Here is a 24,055-nt window from a genome sequence, read left to right as displayed (position 1 = left end):
ATATATATATATATATATATATGAAACACAAGTATGCTGTCGAATGACCATGAGAATGCAAGAAATGAGAATATATCCATCCTAATTAGTTATCATATTTCTTGTGTCAATATTCCTTTGTTGCTCCGGGCCTTCATTTGCTGTGTAGATCACAGCTTCCTTAGTTTGTAGTTTCTATGCAGAACATAAATTTGTTTGCAGAGAAAACTTCACAATGTAAATTGTTTCCTGATGGAGTTAATGATCACCTACGTAATCAACGTATATTTCATAGACGTAGAAAGTGTTGTGACCAGTGGGTGTGACCGTCGCAGTTGCGCTACTGGAACTACAAATAGGTCAGTAATTCGTGACATGACTTGTTGGAAAATGAATGAGAGCAAGAGGTGTTTCATCTGTTCCTGGCGTTACATCTCTAATAAGAGAAATGGCGATCAAGTAGAGAAAAGAACCCACAGTTTCAGATGTTAGGTTGTTTATGAGGGGAAAAAATAAGTGAGGTAAGATTATTGTACCAAGGTTTGGATGAGGAAAATTTCCACAGCCTTTTAAGTTAAGAATAGTAAGTGATGTGTTAGATGTATGAACATCAAAACAGGTTAAAATATTCCTCAGTGTCTATCTATTTTTTATTTTTCTATGATATATGAATGCAAATTTTAGGGGGTAAGATGATATTGAAAACCACAGAAAGTTATGTCAATTAAAATAGTCTCAACAGAAATTGATTAATATATTATTTATTTCCTATACTGATATTTTATCATTTTTAATTACAGCATAAATGCTACTGTGACGTCATGTACACAAACGCGCTGCTGGTATTGGGAATACTTTTTCTTGTATCTCTTGGAAAATCTGCTGTGAATGATCACGACGATCACGGTGAGTTCTTCTAAGTGCCTCTCCATATCTGATACACTGATATTAGTATATTGAACTTTTCATTAGTTATCATTTTACTTCAATAAACACCTCGTGACAAACCTCTCTCTCTGATGTTTGACGTATGGTAGAGAAAAGTGTTCATTTCTTGACGTGAATCTCGGTTGAAATGAGATCATTTCTAACGTAAATGTGTAAGAACAGATTGAGGGTATAGCGTGAAATGAATGGTCGTACGAAGAATTGATTGCAATTTAGAAATATGCAAGGGTCTGCGGAGGGGGGGAGGGGGTGATCTTAAAGCGTAGGAACCTACTCTCGGAAAGTGGTTATTTTGCCCAGATATATTAGCCAGATGGTACTATGCTGATATTGTTAATAATGAATTCATTAGGCTTGTGTTTTATACTGAGGGAGGCTAGGGTTGGGGGACCGGTGGACAAAGCCACTCAAGAGGGTTTGGGTTTTAGGCGAGGTTCATTACTTTGCCTCTATTCTCTCTATGTATCTGTCTATCTGCATCTTTGACGTCTGTTTCCTCCTTGAAGTTCCTCAAGGGGATGACCACGGCAAAAGAGTTTCCATATTACGTGAACTCCAGTGCCGTTTCTTAGCCTTTAGTGCCTCACCCTTAAACAAACAGGCCAGGCAACTAACGCAGTGTTTGCAGGGGCTCCTACCTAATGTTCCTACTTACTATTTCTACTTAATGCTGCTGCCTATTCTTTCTATCTAAGTATATAGCATATGTACATAAGTATTTCTACAAGGATAGCACTTAAGAGTATATTAGAATATTTATTTCTAAATGTGGTCCTCCTAAATTCATTCCTGTTGAATATTTAGTGAAGTCTTCAGGGGCAGGATATTCTGCCATCGCAGCTCAGGCTGAGCCCAGGTTATTCAAAATGATTGATTGCATGAGGTAACAATAACACAAAATGAGTACAAAAGTACAGTTGAACTAAATGCAAAATGGAATTACTAAAAAAGTATTACTAAAGAACCTAGCAAAAGAACTAGAGGCAAATGACCAACAAAATTAAGAACCTAGCAAAATTATGTAACATCATTGAAGAAGAATTAGATAATTAAGTAATGAGATCATTAGCACAAGACTTATTTCATAGAACTGATTTTATGTGATTCTTTAAGGCATTCCTATTTCAATATTGTTTGACACTGTAGAAGCATCATTCCATAAAACTATACCAGTATGGTATGCACAAATGAACTCGTACATGTAAGAGCCTTGATGGCACATCAGCATTGATATGTAAGTGATTTTTTAGTTTAGCGGTAAAACAGAAGTAACTTACAGATTTGAAACAAATACAGGTGAATGTACTTTGTGGTTGGTATAAGTAATTTAGACTGACCATGTGAAAAAAGAAATGCAGTAAATCATGCAGCACCAGTCTGAAACACATCTACTAATACATCTGAAACAACATCTACATCTAAGCATGAAGAATGTATGGAAACTAGTTCTGTAAAAAAAAGTAGCTTGGCTAAATAAGTATTTTGTCTGTAAAAGTAGTTGAAATGCCTGTAGAATCAGCATAACATAAAAACCTCTTGTAACTTCCTATAGCAGCGAAAATGTACTACATTTTTGTTTTTTTAGATAATGTAGTTGTTGCTGATCATTTTATGCATTCAGATGCTGTAAACATGCATGAAATGGTCATTGACTACATTTAAACATACTGGACCAAGTAGCTTGGCTGCAGTGGACAATGTTGATGTGTTTTGAAAGTAACACAGAAAGCAGTGTGCTATCATTGCAGAGTGAAATAAATGTTTTTCATAAGAGTATCTTAAAATGGGCATACAAGTTGTAAGTTTACGGTCTCTGTTCTACTCATGGTATCATTCACGCCACTGTGATTGATTATTTAAGAGGATGGGGTTATCATTTCTCACTAATATAACATCATTTAAGACTGAATAGCTCCTTAGTGGTAGGATTATGAGGGAAGGTTCTTCCATTTGAGAAGTATAGAGGGAGTTAAGATGTCTGTAGAAATGTTTGGATCCGAAACTGTATGGAACAAATACCCTTATGCTGTAATTCAATTCCTATATATTTAGTCATTTGAACTCACCCGACAAGGAATATAACCTATGAAAACTTCACCTAACCTCATTTATGGACCACGTTTTTCGTAGTTTTCATAATAATGGGAGATGCTACTAAAAATATATTTTTTTAAAAACTCATTTTTTAAACAAACAGTATTTTATATGTTATTTATACAAAACTTTATTTACATGAACAAGAGAATTTAATTTGCTTCAAAAATATCAGCGCTCATTCCCCAAATATTGTTTCTTTTATTTCAAAGTTACAACAGTGAGCACGAAATTCTTGCTTTCCACCTATCTAATGTAACAATGTGGGTTGAGTGAGCTGTGGCAGTATGCTGCTTTTGACATATAATAATTGGTGGAAGAAGACATCAGATGGGACTTTAATATAGAGGTGGGAAGATTTAATTCGTATGACAACAGAAGCAGGGCTATAAGGTTCATCACAAGGTGAAGGGAATAGTTTAAGGGAGGCATCACCACAGTCACTAACAGTTAAGAATGCAATGTTTACAAAAACAGACATTATAATTGAGTCATTTTGATGAACATGGTACTAATACTGTTCAAGATGTATTTGAACTCTAATCTGTCTCTGAATGAAACAAGTCGAGACTTGTACTTTGCAGTATTTTCATAGGGTCGTTACAGCATATGTATATGTAACCCAGGAGTTCTCAAAATCTTTGATGACCATGATGGCAGGCCAGATACTAACCACTTGATTTTTTTTTTTTTGAATACTAGTAAAGTACATGTAGATTAATTACTGTAATTAGTTTGCCATGTCTTTAATGATGATCTGTTGAAATCATTTGAAAATACCATTAGGTATAATGGAAAGAGGGTGAAAAGCACCAACTGATTTTTAACTGATTAGCATTTATGAAGCAAACTTTTCTTACACACCATGTGTTGTATAGTTAATTGCTTAACATTGGTACTCAAAAAAGCACTGAAGATGGAGTGTCCCTCAGTCTGGACTTAAGTAAAATATTTTCTATGTTCATTTTTGAGAGGGCTATCTTTCATATTAATGTGCTTGTGAAAAGAGAAGACTGCAGTTTCTGTGGTTTCCCATTGTTGGGTTCATTTAGGACAGTTTCACAGAAGGAACCACTGCATGTGCACTGAGATGAAGTAATTCTGATTGAATGTCCTTCAGAACAGTCCTGATCCCAGTAAATGGATTTTGAAAATCTACCGTCTTCTGTTCATGAAATTAAGAACTATGAGGGACCTACAAATTATCAAGGAATTCGAAGTACTCTCTGGAATGCAGATTCCGGTGTTATCAGATTCCCTTAAGAATATTACCTTCCTTTGGTTACTTCTGCATTAGTTTTAGTTTTATTTCAAATGATTGAACACACTCAAGAATTTAAGCTAATTCCCACTGTCTTGATTATTCAGGATCGATTCAGTTATTATTATTATTATTATTATTATTATTATCTATTTATTTATTTATTAATACACTTGATCATTTCCTGCGTCAGCAAGGTAGTGCCAGGAAACAGACGAAGAATGACCTATCCACTCTTATATGAATAAGGCAATCATCCAGCTGCGTACAAATAACACTCATCTAATGGTTGTGCACGTACACATACATAAACATAAATATCCATATCAACATATACACATATACATAAACATATACTTACATACATGTGTACATATTCATATTTGTTTGCCTTCATCCATTATTTTTGTTAGTTTTTTTTTTTCTGTCTCCCGCGCTTGCGAGGTAGCGCAAGGAAACAGACGAAAGAAATGGCCCAACCCACCCAGATACACATGTATATACATACGTCCACACACGCAAATATACATACCTACACAGCTTTCCATGGTTTACCCCAGACGCTTCACATGCCCTGATTCAATCCACTGACAGCACGTCAACCCCGGTATACCACATCGATCCAATTCACTCTATTCCTTGCCCTCCTTTCACCCTCCTGCATGTTCAGGCCCCGATCACACAAAATCTTTTTCACTCCATCTTTCCACCTCCAATTTGGTCTCCCACTTCTCCTCGTTCCCTCCACCTCCGACACATATATCCTCTTGGTCAATCTTTCCTCACTCATTCTCTCCATGTGCCCAAACCATTTCAAAACACCCTCTTCTGCTCTCTCAACCACGCTCTTTTTATTTCCACACATCTCTCTTACCCTTACATTACTTACTTGATCAAACCACCTCACACCACACATTGTCCTCAAACATCTCATTTCCAGCACATCCATCCTCCTGCACACAACTCTATCCATAGCCCACGCCTCGCAACCATACAACATTGTTGGAACCACTATTCCTCCAAACATACCCATTTTTGCTTTCCGAGATAATGTTCTCGACTTCCACACATTCTTCAAGGCACCCAGGATTTTCGCCCCCTCCCCCACCCTATGATCCACTTCCGCTTCCATGGTTCCATCCGCTGCCAGATCCACTCCCAGATATCTAAAACACTTTACTTCCTCCAGTTTTTCTCCCTTCAAACTTACCTCCCAACTGACTTGACCCTCAACCCTACTGTACCTAATAACCTTGCTCTTATTCACATTTACTCTTAACTTTCTTCTTTCACACACTTTACCAAACTCAGTCACCAGCTTCTGCAGTTTCTCACATGAATCAGCCACCAGCGCTGTATCATCAGCGAACAACAACTGACTCACTTCCCATGCTCTCTCATCCCCAACAGACTTCATACTTGCCCCTCTTTCCAAAACTCTTGCATTTACCTCCCTAACAACCCCATCCATAAACAAATTAAACAACCATGGAGACATCACACACCCCTGCCGCAAACCTACATTCACTGAGAACCAATCACTTTCCTCTCTTCTTACATGTACACATGCCTTACATCCTCGATAAAAACTTTTCACTGCTTCTAACAACTTGCTTTCCACACCATATATTCTTAATACCTTCCACAGAGCATCTCTATCAACTCTATCATATGCCTTCTCCAGATCCATAAATGCTACGTACAAATCCATTTGCTTTTCTAAGTATTTCTCACATACATTCTTCAAAGCAAACACCTGATCCACACATCCTCTACCACTTCTGAAACAACACTGCTCTTCCCCAATCTGATGCTCTGTACATGCCTTCACCCTCTCAATCAATACCCTCCCATATAATTTACCAGGAATACTCAACAAACTTATACCTCTGTAATTTGAGCACTCACTCTTATCCCCTTTGCCTTTGTACAATGGCACTATGCACGCATTCCGCCAATCCTCAGGCACCTCACCATGAGTCATACATACATTAAATAACCTTACCAACCAGTCAATAATACAGTCACCCCCTTTTTTAATAAATTCCACTGCAATACCATCCAAACCTGCTGCCTTGCCGGCTTTCATCTTCCGCAAAGCTTTTACTACCTCTTCTCTATTTACCAAATCATTTTCCCTAACCCTCTCACTTTGCACACCACCTCGACCAAAACACCCTATATCTGCCACTCTATCATCAAACACATTCAACAAACCTTCAAAATACTCACTCCATCTCCTTCTCACATCACCACTACTTGTTATCACCTCCCCATTTGCGCCCTTCACTGAAGTTCCCATTTGCTCCCTTGTCTTACGCACTTTATTTACCTCCTTCCAGAACATCTTTTTATTCTCCCTAAAATTTAATGATACTCTCTCACCCCAACTCTCATTTGCCCTCTTTTTCACCTCTTGCACCTTTCTCTTGACCTCCTGTCTCTTTCTTGTTGTTCTTATTATCATTATTATTATACTTTGTCGCTGTTTCCTGCATTAGCGATGTAGCGCAAGGAAACAGATGAAAGAATGGCCCAACCCAACCACATACACATTTATATACATAAACGCCCACACACGCATGTATACATACTTATACATTTCAACGTATACATGCATATACTTACCCAGACAGATACATATATATATACATGTACATATACATGCATGCTCCCTTCATCCATTCCCGCCGCCACCCCGCCATGCGTGGAATGGCACCACCCCTCCACCCGCATGAGCGCAAGGTAGCACTAGGAAAAGACATCAAAGGCTACATTCATTCACACACAGTCTCTAGCTGTCATGTGTAATTCACCGTAACCACAGCTCCCTTTCCACATCAAGGCCCCACAAAACTTTCCATTATTTTTCCCAGACGCTTCACATGCCCTGGTTCAATCCATTGACAGCACGTCGACCCCGGTATACCACATCGTTCCAATTCACTCTATTCCTTGCACACCTTTCCTCCTCCTGTATGTTCAGGCCCCGATCGCTCAAAATCTTTTTCACTCCATCCTTCCACCTATAATTTGGTCTCCCACTTCACCTCCAATACATATATCCTCTTTGTCAATCTTTCCTCACTCATTCTCTCCATGTGACCAAACCATTTCAATACACCTTCCTCTGCTCTCTCAACCACACTCTTTTTATTACCACACATCTCTCCCACCCTCTCATTACTTACTCGATCAAACCACCTCACACCACATATTGTCCTTAAACATCTCATTTCCAACATATCCACCTTCCTCCACACAACCCTATCTATAGCCCATGCATCACAACCATATAACATTGTTGGAACCACTATTCCTTCAAACATACCCATTTTTGCTCTCCAAAATTACATTTTTGCCTTCCACACATTATTCAAGGCTTCCAGAACCTTTGCCCCCTCCCCCACCCTGTGACTCTCTTCCACCTCCATGGTTCCATCCACTGCCAAATCCACTCCCAGATATCTAAAACACTTCACTTCCTCCAGTTTTTCTCCATTCAATTGACTTATCCCTCAACCCTACTGAACCTAATAACCTCGCTCTTATTCACATTTACTCTCAGCTTTCTTCTTTCACACACTCTACCAAACTCAATCACCAACTTCAGCAGTTTCTCATCCTAATCAGCCACCAACGCTGTATCATCAGCGAACAACAACTGACTTACTTCCCAAGGCCTCTCATCCACAACAGACTGCATACTAGCCCCTCTCTTCAGAACCCTTGTATTCACCTCCCTAACAACCCCATCCATAAACAAATTAAACAACCATGGAGACATCATGCACCCCTGATTCAAACCGACATTCACTGGGAACCAATCACTTTCCTCTCTTCCTACTCGTACACATGCCTTACATCCTTGATAAAAACTTTTCACTGCTTCTTGCAACTTACCTCCCACACCATATACTCTTAATACCTTCCACAGAGCATCTGTATCAACTCTATCATATGCCTTCTCCTGATCCATTAATGCTACATACAAATCCATCTGTTTTTCTAAGTATTTCTCACATACATTCTTCAAAGCAATCCCTGATCCACACATCCTCTACCACTTCTGAAACCACACTGCTCTTCCCCAATCTGATGCTCTGTACATGCTGAGACCATCTCAATCATTACCCTCCCATGTAATTTCCCAGGAATACTCAAATAACTTATACCTCTGTAATTTGAACACTCGCCTTTATCACTGTTATTATTATTATCATTATTATTATTATTATTTGATAATTAATAATTAATAATTGATTAATTAATAATAATTATTATAGATAAATTATTATTATCATTTATTTATTTATTTTGCTTTGTCGCTGTCTCCTGCGTTTGCGAGGTAGCGCAAGGAAACAGATGAAAGAAATGGCCCAACCCACCCCCATACACATGTATATACATACACGTCCAAACACACAAATATACATACCCATACATTTCAATGTGCACATATATACACACAGACACATACAAATATACACATGCACACAATTCACACTCTGCCTTAATTCATTCCCATCGCCACCTCGCCACACATGGAATAACATCCCCTTCCCCCCTCAGGTGTGCGAGGTAGCGCTAGGAAAAGACAACAAAGGCCCCATTCGTTCACACTCAGTCTCTAGCTGTCATGCAATAATGCCCGAAACCACAGCTCCCTTTCCACATCCAGGCCCCACAGAACTTTCCATGGTTTACCCCAGATGCTTCACATGCCCTGATTCAATCCATTAACAGCACGTCGACCCCGGTATACCACATCGATCCAATTCACTCTGTTCCTTGCCCGCCTTTCACCCTCCTGAATGTTCAGGCCCCGATCACTCAAAATCTTTTTCACTCTATCTTTCCACCTCCAATTTGGTCTCCTACTTCTCCTCGTTCCCTCCACCTCCGACACATATATCCTCTTGGTCAATCTTTCCTCACTCATTCTCTCCGTGTGCCCAAACCATTTCAAAACACCCTCTTCTGCTCTCTCAACCACGCTCTTTTTATTTCCATACGTCTCTCTTACCCTTACATTACTTACTCGATCAAACCACCTCACACCACATATTGTCCTCAAACATCTCATTTCCAGCACATCTACCCTCCTGCGCACAACTCTATCCATAGCCCAAGCCGCGCAACCAAACAACATTGTTATTATTGTTATTGTTATTATTATTATTATTATTATTATTATCATTATCATTATTATTTATCCCTGGGGATAGGGGAGAAAGAATACTTTCCACGTATTCCCTGCGTGTCGTAGAAGGCGACTAAAAGGGAAGGGAGCGGGGGGCTGGAAATCCTCCCCTCTCGTTTTTTTTTTTTTAAATTTTCCAAAAGAAGGAGCAGAGAAGGGGGCCAGGTGAGGATATTCCCTCAAAGGTCCAGTCCTCTGTTCTTAACGCTACCACACTAATGCGGGAAATGGCGAATAGTACGAAAGAAAAAAGAAATCATTATTATTACATGTAATTATTTGATTTTGCATATAGTCTCCAGAAAGCATATGACACTGTGCCACATTGGAGGTTGGTAAAGAAGCTGTATTTTTGTGCAGGATAAGGGGGACTCCTTCATTGGATTAAAGATTATCATCCAGGAAGGGAACAAAGGACATACATCAGGGTGCCTTCTTAAAATGGGGTGAGGTCTCCAGTGGTGTGCTGCAGGGATCTGTTCTGGGACTATTGCTGCTTTTGATCAATGGAAATAACTCACCTGAACATATGTGTTGATTATGCCAAGGTTATGAAGGAAGGAAAAAACAAGCAGGATTGCATCAACTAACAGGTGACCTGGACAAACTCCAAAGTTGGTCTCATATATTGTTGATGAAATTCAGCAGGTGAATGTAAGGTAAAGAGGATGGGACACACTAAAAAAAGGTTGAATATGAATATTATCTACAGGAAATAAGTTGCAGGAATGTGTGTGAGAGGGACTTGGAAATTACACTTTTTTAACATGTTGCTAGAGTCCCACATTAAGAGAATAGCAAAGGAGACATATAGCAGAATGTTTATATGCCCTGATTCAATCCACTGACAGCACGTTGACCCCGGTATACCACATCGTTCCAATTCACTCTATTCCTTGCGTGCCTTACACCCTCCTGCATGTTCAGGCCCCAATCACTCAAAATCTTTTTCATTACATCCTTCCACCTCCAATTTGGTCTCCCACTTCTCCTTGTTCCCTCCACTTCTGACACATATATCCTCTTTGTCAATCTTTCCTCACTCATTCTCTCCATATCTCCTAACCATTGCAGCGCACCCTCTTCTGCTCTTTCAGCCATACTCTCTTTATTACCACACATCTCTCTTACCCTTTCATTATGTGCTCAATGAAACCAACTCACACCACACAGTGTCCTCAAGCATTTTATTTCCAACACATCCACCCTCCTAAAATGTGTGAGGACAATGTGTGGTATGAGGTGGTTTGATCAAGTAAGTAATGAAAGGTATGAGAGATGTGTGGTAATAAAAAGAGTGTGGTTGAGAGAGCAGAGGCAGGTGTGTTAAAATGGTTCGGACAAATAAATGTGAATGTAGGTTTGCGGCAGGGGTGTGTGATGTCTCCATGGTTGTTTAATTTGTTTATGGATGGGGTTGTTAGGGAGGTAAATGCAAGAGTTTTGGAAAGAGGGGCAAGTATGAAGTCTGTTGGGGATGAGAGAGCTTGGGAAGTGAGTCAGTTGTTGTTCGCTGATGACACAGCGCTGGTGGCTGATTCATGTGAGAAACTGCAGAAGCTGGTGACTGAGTTTGGTAAAGTGTGTGGAAGAAGAAAGTTAAGAGTAAATGTGAATAAGAGCAAGGTTATTAGGTACAGTAGGGTTGAGGGTCAAGTCAATTGGGAGGTGAGTTTGAATCGAGAAAAACTGGAGGAAGTGAAGTGTTTTAGATATCTGGGAGTGGATCTGGCAGCGGATGGAACCATGGAAGCGGAAGTGGATCATAGGGTGGGGGAGGGGGCGAAAATTCTGGGGGCCTTGAAGAATGTGTGGAAGTCGAGAGCATTATCTCGGAAAGCAAAAATGGGTATGTTTGAAGGAATAGTGGTTCCAACAATGTTGTATGGTTGTGAGGCATGGGCTATGGATAGAGTTGTGCGCAGGAGGATGGATGTGCTGGAAATGAGATGTTTGAGGACAATGTGTGGTGTGAGGTGGTTTGATCGAGTGAGTAACGTAAGGGTAAGAGAGATGTGGGAAATAAAAAGAGCGTGGTTGAGAGAGCAGAAGAGGGTGTTTTGAAGTGGTTTGGGCACATGGAGAGGATGAGTGAGGAAAGATTGACCAAGAGGATATATGTGTCGGAGGTGGAGGGAACAAGGAGAAGAGGGAGACCAAATTGGAGGTGGAAAGATGGAGTGAAAAAGATTCTGTGTGATCGGGGCCTGAACATGCAGGAGGGTGAAAGGAGGGCAAGGAATAGAGTGAATTGGAGCGATGTGGTATACCGGGGCTGACGTGCTGTCAGTGGATTGAATCAAGGCATGTGAAGCGTCTGGGGTAAACCATGGAAAGCTGTGTAGGTATGTATGTTTGCGTGTGTGGACGTATGTATATACATGTGTATGGGGGGGGGGGGGTTGGGCCATTTCTTTCGTCTGTTTCCTTGCGCTACCTCGCAAACGCGGGAGACAGCGACAAAGTATAAAAAAAAAAAAAAAAAAAAAAATTTATATACATATTTGACATTTCCCACATTAGCAAGGCAGCATTAAGAACAGAGGACAAAGCCTTAGAAGTGATATCCTCACTTGGCCCCCTTCTCTGTTCCTTCTTTTGGAAGATTAAAAACAAAGGGAAGGATTTCCAGCCCCTGCTTCCTCCCCCCTACAACACTCAGGGAATATGTTGGAGGTATTCTTTCTCCCCCATCCCCAGGGATATATAATCTGATGCCTGTTCCCTCTAGGAACTCCTATCTAGGGGGTGGCCATGGCAAAAGTGTCTCCACTTATCTGTGTCTGTATGTCCCTCCCTTGCATACACCATTCAAGTATATGGGTAAGGAAATTATTCTGAAAACTGTTTACATCTTATATAAGGTCAGTGAAAGTATCACAAAGAACTAATGGAAAAGGTACAGAGGAGGAAATCAAAAATAGTATTAGAATTAAAAAGACTGAGTTATAGGAAAAGGCTAAAGGCTATGATTTACCCATCTGGTTACAACCTTCAGTTTTCCAAGACAACTTGGTAACATAGTGAGCAGCAAAGATGTAGGGATAGAATGGCTGGTGGCTAAACTTGAAATTACCAAAGAAACTTAAGTAGTACTTTTATAGTATAAGAGTGGTGAGTGAATGGAATAAAGTGAGTTATAAGAGGGTGAATACATATGGATAAAAGATGTATGGGTAGAGTAGCCAGAGGCCAAACTTGAAATTATAAAAGAGGCTTAGGAAGTACTTTTAATGTGTAAGAGTGGTGAATGAATGGAATAAACTGAATTATATAATGGATAGCATATAGAATTTTGTATATTAGAGGAGGAAGCTCAAGAGATGGGGGCAACATGAGTGTAGAGCTCCCTCTCTTTACAATACAAATATGTAATTACATAAACAAGTATGTGCGTGTAAAGAAAATTAGTAATACAGAGAGAGAAATGCATAAATGTTTCTAAAAGGAATCAAAAGTACTTGAGGTCTTCATATAATGCGAATAATTTTTGTAACGATTGATTAAATCTAATCAGCTGCAGCTGGTTTTTCTTATATTTCTGTGTGACTGTATTTTACTGCTTGAAAATTATATTGTAACACGTGGACAACTGATTAGTGATGTGAAAGAAGAAAGACTTGGTCATACTCTGCTGTATTTTTGTACAGGGCTGTAAATAGCTTTGAGAGCTAGATAAGCACTGCAAGATTCACTGAAAAGTATGATTTAATTTCACCTCAAGAAAAGAAATCACAATCTTGTAAGTGAAAGTTATTGTTAAATTGTTTTAGAAATATGTAAATGGTTACCTTCAACTCATTTAGAATTGACATTTTCAGTACTTTAGTGTCATACCATAACAGCAAAAATATCAATCTGAACTGTATACTGAACAAAATTTAAAAGCCTGAAGTGCCTAACCATAAATGTTAAGTGCTTGAATACTCTTTCTCATCAACTAACAAAATCCTTTAAGCATCTGAAAGAAGACTTGCTTGGTGAAGGTTAAAATGCTTACTTGCCCCCCAAAATGAGGTCTGTCTATGAGAACTCACCCCTTTTACCATCATGAAACTCATTAGGTTAGTAGATGGTTGTCCATAGAACTCGATAACCTTACAGCAACCTACCCAGGGCTGTAAGGTCATGGCACCAGTTATTCTTTAGGCAGCACAGAGCTACCAGGCATTCTATCTCATTTGCTCTTAGTTCGAAAGACTGCTGACCTTTGATTGATGTTAGCTTGTGATCCTTCACTTTCACTTCCAGCCTTTGGAGATGTTAGATGGATATCTTCTATTCATGGGTTTTTCATGTCATGAATTGGAAATATTTTGTTGTATGTTGAAAATCAAGGTACATTACAACACCATTGTCAGCAGTCTCAGATGGCAGCCTTGGACATCTTTGATGGGTTGGTTTACCTGACTCTTTTTGGATTTTGTTGTATATTTTTTTCTGTTTGATATGCTGTATTGTATTGTAAAACATATCACGTGTCATATTTGACTTATGTTTTACAAATATTTTGATTGGATGTGTAATAAGAGGTTGGAAAGCTGGTTTGACTGTTTGAGAGACTTGCTTCTCACCATAATGTTTTACCTACAAATGTAGTTATACTTCATTATGTCATTATTGGTAGGACTGCTCAACAGTTGTCATGTTGCCTGTGTAACATGATACACACTATGGCATTACTTTACTTTATCCATTGTCTGTTGTCCATCTGTCCATCCATTGTTGAGAGTCTCACTTTAACTGGCTACATGACTTTGACGATAAATTTTCACATTGACCCAATAAGTCTTGTTTTTTGAAAGGTCAACTAGTTTACGTTATAATTATCTTCCTACCAGAGTATGAGGAAAACCATTTGTGACCTCTGTAATCCTCTTTTACTGTTGCTTATGGGAGGAGCGTGGATTGCTCCTTCATCTAATGTCTTTTCATGCTTAGATGGAATGAAAGTGGATGGACCAGATGGTATCCATCCTTTTTATTGAAGGAGCGTGCTCCTGAATTTGTCCCTCTGCATACTCATCTGTTCTGTTTCTGTTTAAAAACAAAAACTTTTCCTTCTTAGAAAAAGGTGATGGTACAGTATTTTCCAAAGAAGGGTGACCATTTTAACCCTTTCATAAATCATCTTATTAGTATGACTTCTATTTCTAAAGTCTTTGAATCCCTCCTTAACTCCCATTTCCTCAAATTTCTTGAATTTCCATCTTCTCTCTGATCATTTCAGCATGGCTTAAAAAAGGCAGTATCCAGTGGTGATATCCTCTTCTCTCATACAGATGTCTGGTCATCATTGCTGAAAGACTCTAGAGAATGTATTTTTTTTTTTTTTTTAATAGTGCCTCAGTTAAAGACTATCTCAAGTAAAAAGGAAAAAGTAAGAGAAAAAGGATGTGGAAGTTGATTAGGGCTCTTGTTTGTAGACCTAGTTTGTAAAGTTATGAAAGTTCTAGGAAGAGGGAAAGATGAAATGAGCAAGAGAATTCCAGAGCTTAGCTGTTCAAGAAAAGGAGCTATCATAATGGTCATTCTCTGTGCCTGATCTTCGCACAGATTGTGTGTAGCATCACCTTGTCATGTGCCATAGTCCAAACCTTGTTAGCAGTGGATATACACTCAGACAGCTCCCAAAAGCAGTGGCCAAAGTAATACCTGTAGAACAGAGAGTGCAGCAACATTGTGGTTTACAAAAAGGGAAGGTTGAAGAAAGGTGTTGCTTGGAGAATTTATGAGACCAAAGTCTTTTGATTCCATTCGTGCAAATATTGTGTTGAACAAAGAACTACCCCAGATATATGAGCTGTCTTTCATATTCAATAAATAAAATTCCTGTCAATGTGTAATATTTGCACATCAGAACAATTGTTACAGCACCAGTGCAACTATCTATCTGTCTATTTACATCTCATGCCTGTTCCCTTTGGGAACTCCCTCAAGGGGGTGGCCATGGCAAGAGGGTCTCCATAACTGGTGAACTCCAGTGCTGGCTCAGCCAGTTGTGCCTCATCCCAACAGGCCACTGGCAAAGGGCAGCTCAAGCACATTGTTTTCAGAGGCTCCTACCTAATTTTCCTTCCACCAGCTATTTTGCCAATAGGCTGGGCTTGTGCATAGTGCTCATTGCAGGAAAATCTAGTTACAAAGAATTAGTTGTGTGAATTAAGGTTGTCAGGTGTTATGCGTGACAAGGAGAGATTGTATATTTGTGGAGAGACTGCCAGCAGTCCACATGTGGATGAAGCAGAAAGAAAAGACAGCTACCTGGGGCAAAGGAGTGAAACTTGATAACCACTGAAGCCTTGGTTGACTATGCAGCCATCAGTTACCATCCTGGTACCCAGACAGGTAGTACCATTAACATACCTCCCTGGTTGGTGGCTGCCTAACAATTACTACACAACACTCCCTACTTTTGGGAATTAGTGAGATGTTTATTACCATGAAGCCCTTGATATATCATAAGCTTTTGACATGTATGGCATTAAGATTTTATCTTCAAGCTCTTCTCTCTTCCCTCATATCTAGCTAGCTTCCTGTCTGAGTGATCTGTCTGTAATTACCTATGGAAAATCCTCCTCTTTTCCTGTCAACAGAAGTGTCTCTCAGGTTTCTTTTGAACATTTCTTTTATTTTCCTTTCCCTTCCCTTCCTTTCTCTTTAAATAACTTTTTCTTGATTCTTGATGGTGTGAATGATGGTGTGATGATGGTGTGAATGGAGTGGATAATAGCTTGATGCCATCTTTACCCCAGTACCATGTTGTAGGCCTCTGGTGGTTTCATATGTTTTGTGATTGTTGGAGGGTGTGAATCCTCCTAAAGATATATCATTCGTGGAGATATGATGGTGTTTAAACCTCCCACCGCCAAAATTTAGCAAACAGATGCTTTTAGGGCTTTGCACACTGAAGAAAAATTTCACCCTTCAAAACCCTTAATTTGTATCTGACGATGCACTTTTTATACCATTAAATCAGACACTATGATGAACTGTAATACTTTATCAGTTTATGTTTTTGACAGATCATATACTGTGCCGTAAATGTGGAACAGAGTTGACAGAAAATAGACGTGACAACTTTGTAAATATTACTAGCCCTTTGTCGGAGTCATCTCATCAGTTATCTGTACTTGGCCATTCTCATTTGATGGTACAGAAACTCAGAAATCCAGCTGATGTAACTTTTGATCTGGTTACAGTGAAAAGATCTGGTTGTTCTGGATTTGGAGAGGTGAGTGTATTCACGATGAATGACATTTCATATTGATGATATTCTAGGCAGAAATGATGGAACATAAAAGTAAGATACCTGATAAGGGAATGACAATTTTTTTATTTTCAAGAGAACTTGGTTCACAGTAGGAAAGCTAGATGAAATATCTGAAAAAAAGCTATTGTAATGGGGGAACTGCAAATGATAGAGTAGCATATCCCTATTTATTTTTTCAAATGCTGATACTAGAACAGAGGGAGGATCACCAATATTTACAGGAACTTGTAAAAAAGTGGAATGTGAGCAGCATGAGACAAGGAATATATGAAGATTTTGTCTGGAGAAGCTATAATGTAGACTACATCCCTATAAGATATATATGAGCATGGTATAATGTATTCATGCAATATGTTTATAGACAGAAGTATGGTATTTAGGATTTTGTATGAAAAAACAAGATTCCAGAAGGCTTGTTGGCCTATGGTGAGAATTTAACATGGTTAGATGGATCTTGATCTTTAACATTTTTGAATTACAGGGGTTTTAAATGTGTAATTTAAAGATTGTATCCTAATTATCAATAGATAGATCATGAAGGAAGATATCATTAGGAAAAGGTGAAGAAAATTGCTAGTGGCAGCTTTGATTATAGTTTTTATAATGGTCATGGTGGCTGTTGGTTTCATAGTTTATTTGCATGACTGCAAATTGAAGAACATTATCTGACAGGCAATATGATATATAAATACAGCTTAGTCTATTATATTTGTGAAGTAAACACCATTATTGGCTCTTGAGTCATATTCAGTTATTCACAGCATTATTAATTTGCTGTTTAATGATATGCCAGAGAAATGGGATTTAACAATACACTGTTTATACAGACATACCTTGATTGGGGATGGGAATATGTTCTTGTTTTAAGAGTACTACCCAAAAATAGTGCGGTTCAGGCAGTTACAACATGGCTCCAATGGAAATGTATACCAACAGCCCCACTGCACACTTGTAAACAATATGTTTAAGGCTTCTTTGGGACTCTGCTAACAGCACAAATTATGATTTTGCACTGATGGTAAGTGTTTCAAATAAAGAGATGATGATAATTTTCAGTGATAAAAATGTGAGAGAAAATAACCAAGTGATGGTACAGTGTCTTCCAGTGCATTCAGCCATTTTAGTGTAAGATAATCACCATCTGTACACAGTATAACCTGCATTTTTCATATCGAGACTATTGCTTCTCCTTGAATGCTTGCCCACATTACCAACATTAACACCTGCAAGTCTTCTGCTTCCATGGTTCCATCCGCTGCCAAATCCACTTCCAGATATCTAAAACACTTCACTTCCTCCAGTTTTTCTCCATTCAAACTTACCTCCCAGTTGACTTGTCCCTCAACCCTGCTGTACATAATAACCTTGCTCTTATTCCCATTTACTCTCAGCTTTCTTCTTTCACACACTTTACCAAACTCAGTCACCAGCTTCTGCAGTTTCTCATCCGAATCAGCCACCAGCGCTGTATCATCAGCGAACAACAACTGACTCACTTCCCAAGCTCTCTCATCCACAACAGACTGCATACTTGCTCCTTTCTCCAAAACTCTTGCATTCACCTCCCTAACAACCCCATCCATAAACAAATTAAACAACCATGGAGACATCAAGCACCCCTGCCACAAACCAACATTCACTGAGAACCAATCACTTTCCTCTCTTCCTACATATACACATGCCTTACATCCTCGATAAAACTTCACTGCTTCTAACATCTTACCTCCCACACCATATATTCTTAATACCTTCCACAGAGCATCTCTATCAACTCTATCATATGCCTTCTCAAGATCCATAAATGCTACATACAAATCCATTTGCTTTTCTTAAGTATTTCTCACATACATTTTCCAAAGCAAACACCTGATCCACACATCCTCTACCACTTATGAAACCACACTGCTCTTCCCCAGTCTGATGCTCTGTACATGCCTTCACCCTCTCAATCAATACCCTCCCATATAATTTACCAGGAATACTCAACAAACTTATACCTCTGAAATTTGAGCACTCACTTTTATCCCCTTTGCCTTCATACAATGGCACTATGCAAATATTCCGCCAGTCCTCAGGCACCTCACCATGAATCATACATACATTAAGTAACCTTACCAACCAATCAACAATATCATTCTCCCTTCACTTTGCACACCACCTCAACCAAAACACCCTATATCTGCCACTCTGTCATCAAACACATGCAACAAACCTTCAAAATACTCACTCCATCTACTCACATCACCACTACTTGTTATCACCTCCCCATTAGCCCCCTTCACTGATGTTCCCTTGTCTTATGGACTTTATTTACCTCCTTCCAAAACATCTTTTTATTCTCTCAAAAATCTAATGATACTCTCACCCCAACTCTCATTTGGCTTCTTTTTCGCCTCTTGCACTTTTCTCTTGACCTCCTGCCTCTTTCTTTTATACATCTCCCAGTCATTTGCATTATTTCCCTGCAAAAATCATCCAAATGCCTCTCTCTCCTCTTTCACTAATAAACTTACTTCTTCATCCCACCACTCACTACCCTTTCTAATCAACCCACCTCCCACGCTTCTCATGCCACAAGCATCTTTTGCACAAGCCATCACTGCTTCCCTAAATACATCCCATTCCTCCCCGACTCCCCTTACGTCCTTTGTTCTCACCTTTTTCCATTCTGTACTCAGTCTCTCCCGGTACCTCCTCACACAAGTCTCCTTCCCAAGCTCACTTACTCTCACCACTCTCTTCACCCCAACATTCTTCTTTTCTGAAAACCTCAACAAATCTTCACCTTCACCTCCACAAGATAATGATCAGACATCCCTCCAGTTGCACCTTTCAGCACATTAACATCCAAAAGTCTCTCTTTCGTGCACCTATCAATTAACACATAATCCAAGAACACTCTCTGGCCATCTCTCCTACTTACATACGTATACTTATGTATATCTCTCTTTTTAAACCAGATATTCCCAATCACCAGTCCTTGTTCAGCACATAAATCTACAAGCTCTTCACCATTACCATTTACAACACTGAACACCCCATGTACACCAATTATTCCGTCAACTGCCACATTACTCACCTTTGCATTCAAATCACCCATCTCTATAACCTGGTCTCATGCATCAAAACTACTAACACACTCACTCAGTTGCTTCCAAAACACTTGCCTCTCATGATCTTTCTGCTCATGCCCAGGTGCATATGCACCAATAATCACCCATCTCTCTCCATCCACTTTCAGTTTTATCCATAGCAATCTAGAGTTTACTTTCTTACACTCTATCACATACTCCCAACACTCCTGTTTTAGGAGTAGTGCTACTCCTTCCCTTGCTCTTGTTCTCTCACAAACCTCTGACTTTCCTCCCATGACATTCTCAAACCACTCCTCTCCTTTACCCTTGAGCTTCGTTTCACTCAGAGCCAAAACACCCAGGTTCCTTTCCTCAAACATACTACCTATCTCTCCTTTTTTCTCATCTTGGTTACATCCACACACACTTAGACACCCCAATCTGAGCCTTCAAGGAGGATGAGCACTTCCTGCGTGACTCCTTCTTCTGTTTCCCCATTTAGAAAGTTAAAATACAAGGGGGGGAGGGTTTCTAGCACCCCCGCTCCCGTCCCCTTTAGTCGCCTTCTACGACACGTGAGGAATGTGTGGGAAGTATTCTTTCTCCCTTATCCCCAGGGATATATATATATATATTCGTTCACACTCAGTCTCAAGCTGTCATGTACATTGCACTGAAACCACAACTCCCTTTCCACATCCAGGCCCCACAAAACTTTCCATGGTTTGCCCCAGACGCTTCACATGCCCTGGTTCAATCCATTGACAGCACGTCAACCCCGGTATACCACATTGTTCCAGTTCACTTTATTCCTTGCACGTCTTTCACCCTCCTGCATGTTCAAGCCCTGATCACTCAAAATCTTTTTCACGCCATCTTTCCACCTCCAATTTGGTCTCCCACTTCTCCTTGTTCCCTCCACCTCTGACACATATATCCTCTTGGTTCAATCTTTCCTGACTCATTCTCTCCATGTGACCAAACGATTTCAAAACACCCTCTTCTTCTCTCTCAACCACACACTTTTTATTACCACACATCTCTCTTACTCTTTCATTACTTACTCGATCAAACCACCTCACACCACATATTGTCCTCAAACATCTTATTTCCAACACATCCACCCTCCTCCGCACAATTCTATCTATAGCCCACGCCTTGCAACCATATAACATTGTTGGAACCATTATTCCTTCAAACATACCCATTTTTGCTTTCCAAGATAGATATACATAAATACCCATACACGCACATATACATACGTATACATATCAACAATAACACTTACACGTACTTATGCATAAACATACACAGACACATACATATATACACATGTACATATTCATACTTGCTTGCCTTTATCCATTCCTAGCACTACCTTGCCCCACAGGAAACAACATTGCTACCCTCAGCTTCAGTGAGGTAGGCCAGGAAAACACAAAAAAGGCCACATTTGTTCATGCTCAGTCTCTAGCTGTCATATATAATGCACCGAAACCACAGCTCCCAATCCACATCTAGGCCCCACAAACCTTTCCATGGAGTGAAGATTTTGAAGGTTTGATGAATGTGTTTGATGATAAAGTGACAGATATAGGATGTTTTGGTCCGGATGGTGTTTGAAGCGAGAGGGTCAGGGAGAATGGTTTAGTAAACAGAGAAGAGATAGTGAAAGCTTTGCAGAAGATGAAAGCCGGCAAGATGGCGGGTTTGGATCTTATTGCAGTGGAATTTATTAAAAAAGGGGGTGACTTGTGTTGTTGATTGGTTGGTAAGGATAATGAATGTATGTATGAATCATGGTGAAGTGCCTGAGGATTGGCAGAATGCATGCATAGTGCCATTGCACAAAGGCAAAGGTGAGTACTCAAACTACAGAGGCATAAGTTTGTTGAGTATTCCTGGGAAATTATATAGGAGGGTATTGATTGAGAGGGTCAAGGCATGTACAGAGCATCAGACTGGGGAAGAGCAGTGTGGTTTCAGAAGTGGTAGAGGATTTGTGGATCGGGTGTTTCCTTTAAAGAATGTATGTGAGAAATACTTAATAAACAGATGGATTTGTTAGTAGCATTTATGGATCTGGAGAAGGTATATGATAGGGTTGATAGGGATGCTTTGTGGAAGGTTTTAAGTGTATATGGTGTTGGAGATAAGTTGCTAGAAGCAGTGAAAAGTTTTTACTAAGGATGTAAGGCATGTGTATGAGTGGAAAGAGAGGAGAGTTATTGGTTCCCAGTGAATGTAGGTTTGTGGCAGGGGTGTATGATGTCACCATGGTTGTTTAATTTGTTTATGGATGGGGTGGTTAGGGAGGTAAATGCAAGAGTTTTGGAGAGAGGGGTGAGTGCAGTCAATTGTGGATGAGAGGGACTAGGAAGTGAGTCAGTTGTTGTTTCTCTGATGTTACAGCTTTAGTGGCTGATTCGGGAGAGAAACTGCAGAGTTTGGTGACTGAGTTTGGAAAAGTGTGTGAAAGGAGAAAGTTGAGAGTAAATGTGAATAAGAGCAAGGTTATTAGGTTCAGTAGGGTTAAGGGACAAGTTAATTGGGATGTAAGTTTGAATGGAGAAAAACTGGAGTAAATGAAGTGTTTTAGATATCTGGGATTAGACTTAGCAGAGGATGGAACCATGGAAGGGGAAGTGTGTCATGGGGTTGGTGAGGGGGGGGAAGGTTCTGGGAGCAATGAAAAATGTGTGGAAGGAGAGGACATTATCTCAAACAGCAAAAATGGGTATGTTTGAAGGAATAGTAGTTCCAACATTGTTATGTGGTTGTGAGGCATGGGTTATGGATAGGGTTGTACGGAGGAGGATGGATGTGTTGGAAATGAAATGTTTGAGGACAGTATGTGGTGTGAGTGGCTTGATCAAGTAAGTAATGAAAGGGTGAGAGAGATGTATGGAAATAAAAAGAGTATGGTTAAGAGAGCAGAAGAGGGTGTGTTGAAATGGTTTGGACATATGGAGAGAATGAGTTAAGAAAGATTGATGATGAGGATATATGTGTCAGAAGTGAAGATAACATGGAGAAGCAGGAGACCAAATTGGGAGTGGAAGGATGGAGTGAAAAAGAATTTGAGCGATCGGGGTCTGAACATACAGGAGGGTGAGGTGTGCAAGGGAATGTTATCTCGGAGAGCAAAAAGGGTATGTCTGAAGGCATAGTAATTCCATGATTATTATATGGTTGCGAGGCATGGGCTATAGATAGGGTTGTATGGAGGAGGGTGGATGTGTTGGAAATGAATGTTTGAGGACCCTTGATAAAAACTTTTCACTGCTTCTAGCAGCTTACCTCCTATACCAGATACTCTTAAGACCTAGCACAAGCATCTCTATCACTGTTTCATATGCCTTCTTCAGATCCACTTGTTTACCAAATGGTGTCCTAGCAACATCTCTTCATTGTATATCAACTGACTTACATTTCTTTCTTGTATTTCTCCTGATGATGTGATTTTTACATGAAAGTGCACTTGGGAACTTATCGTGTTTCATTTTCCCCGTGAACTCATAGTACATATTTATACTTGCTTGCCTTCATCCATTCCCAGCGCTACCCCCTGCTTCAGCGATGCAGTACCAGGAAAACAGACAAAAATGTCCACATTCGTTCACACTCAGTCTCTAGCTGTCATGTGTAAAGCACCGAAACACAGCTCCCTATCCACATCCAGGCCCCACAGACCTTTCCATGGTTTACCCGATGTTTCACATGCTCTGGTTCAATTCGTTGACAGAACGTTGGCCCTGGTATAACACATCATTCCAATTCACTCTATTCCTTGTACGTCTCTCACCTTCCTGTATGTTCAGGCCCTGATCGCTCAAAATCTTTTTCACTTCATCCTTCCACCTCCAATTTGCCTTACTGCTTCTCCTTGTTCCCTCCTCCTCTGACACATATATCCTCTATGTCAATCTTTCCTCACTCATTCTCTCCATAAGAATATTGTTAACCTTTTTTTTATTATGAATTCTTTAACTTTTCTTACAGTGGTACAGTGAACACACTTGGTTTCCGGGATACCTGTGGAGAGTCTGCATTTGTCCTCGCTGTAAAGCTCACTTAGGCTGGTAAGAACTGTTACTGTGTCACTGTACTATTTCAAGTTCCTTAAGTATATGAAGAATTTTAAGAACAGTGATTGGTACAGTTTGGTATTATATTGTATTACTTTAAACAGAGTAATGTATTGGGATGCAGCAACAAGGGGG

At 39.7% G+C, this 24,055-nt stretch overlaps 1 pseudogene; it reads left to right on the top strand.

Annotated features, from left to right (window-relative positions):
* Positions 1–319: 319 nt before the first annotated feature.
* Positions 320–24,055, top strand: part of LOC139765218 (uncharacterized) — a 49,926-nt pseudogene continuing 26,190 nt past the window's right edge.

The sequence above is a fragment of the Panulirus ornatus genome, chromosome 53 (genome assembly GCF_036320965.1).
Source record: "Panulirus ornatus isolate Po-2019 chromosome 53, ASM3632096v1, whole genome shotgun sequence".
Classification (NCBI taxonomy): domain Eukaryota; kingdom Metazoa; phylum Arthropoda; class Malacostraca; order Decapoda; family Palinuridae; genus Panulirus; species Panulirus ornatus.
This window is presented reverse-complemented; position numbering and strand designations above follow the sequence as displayed.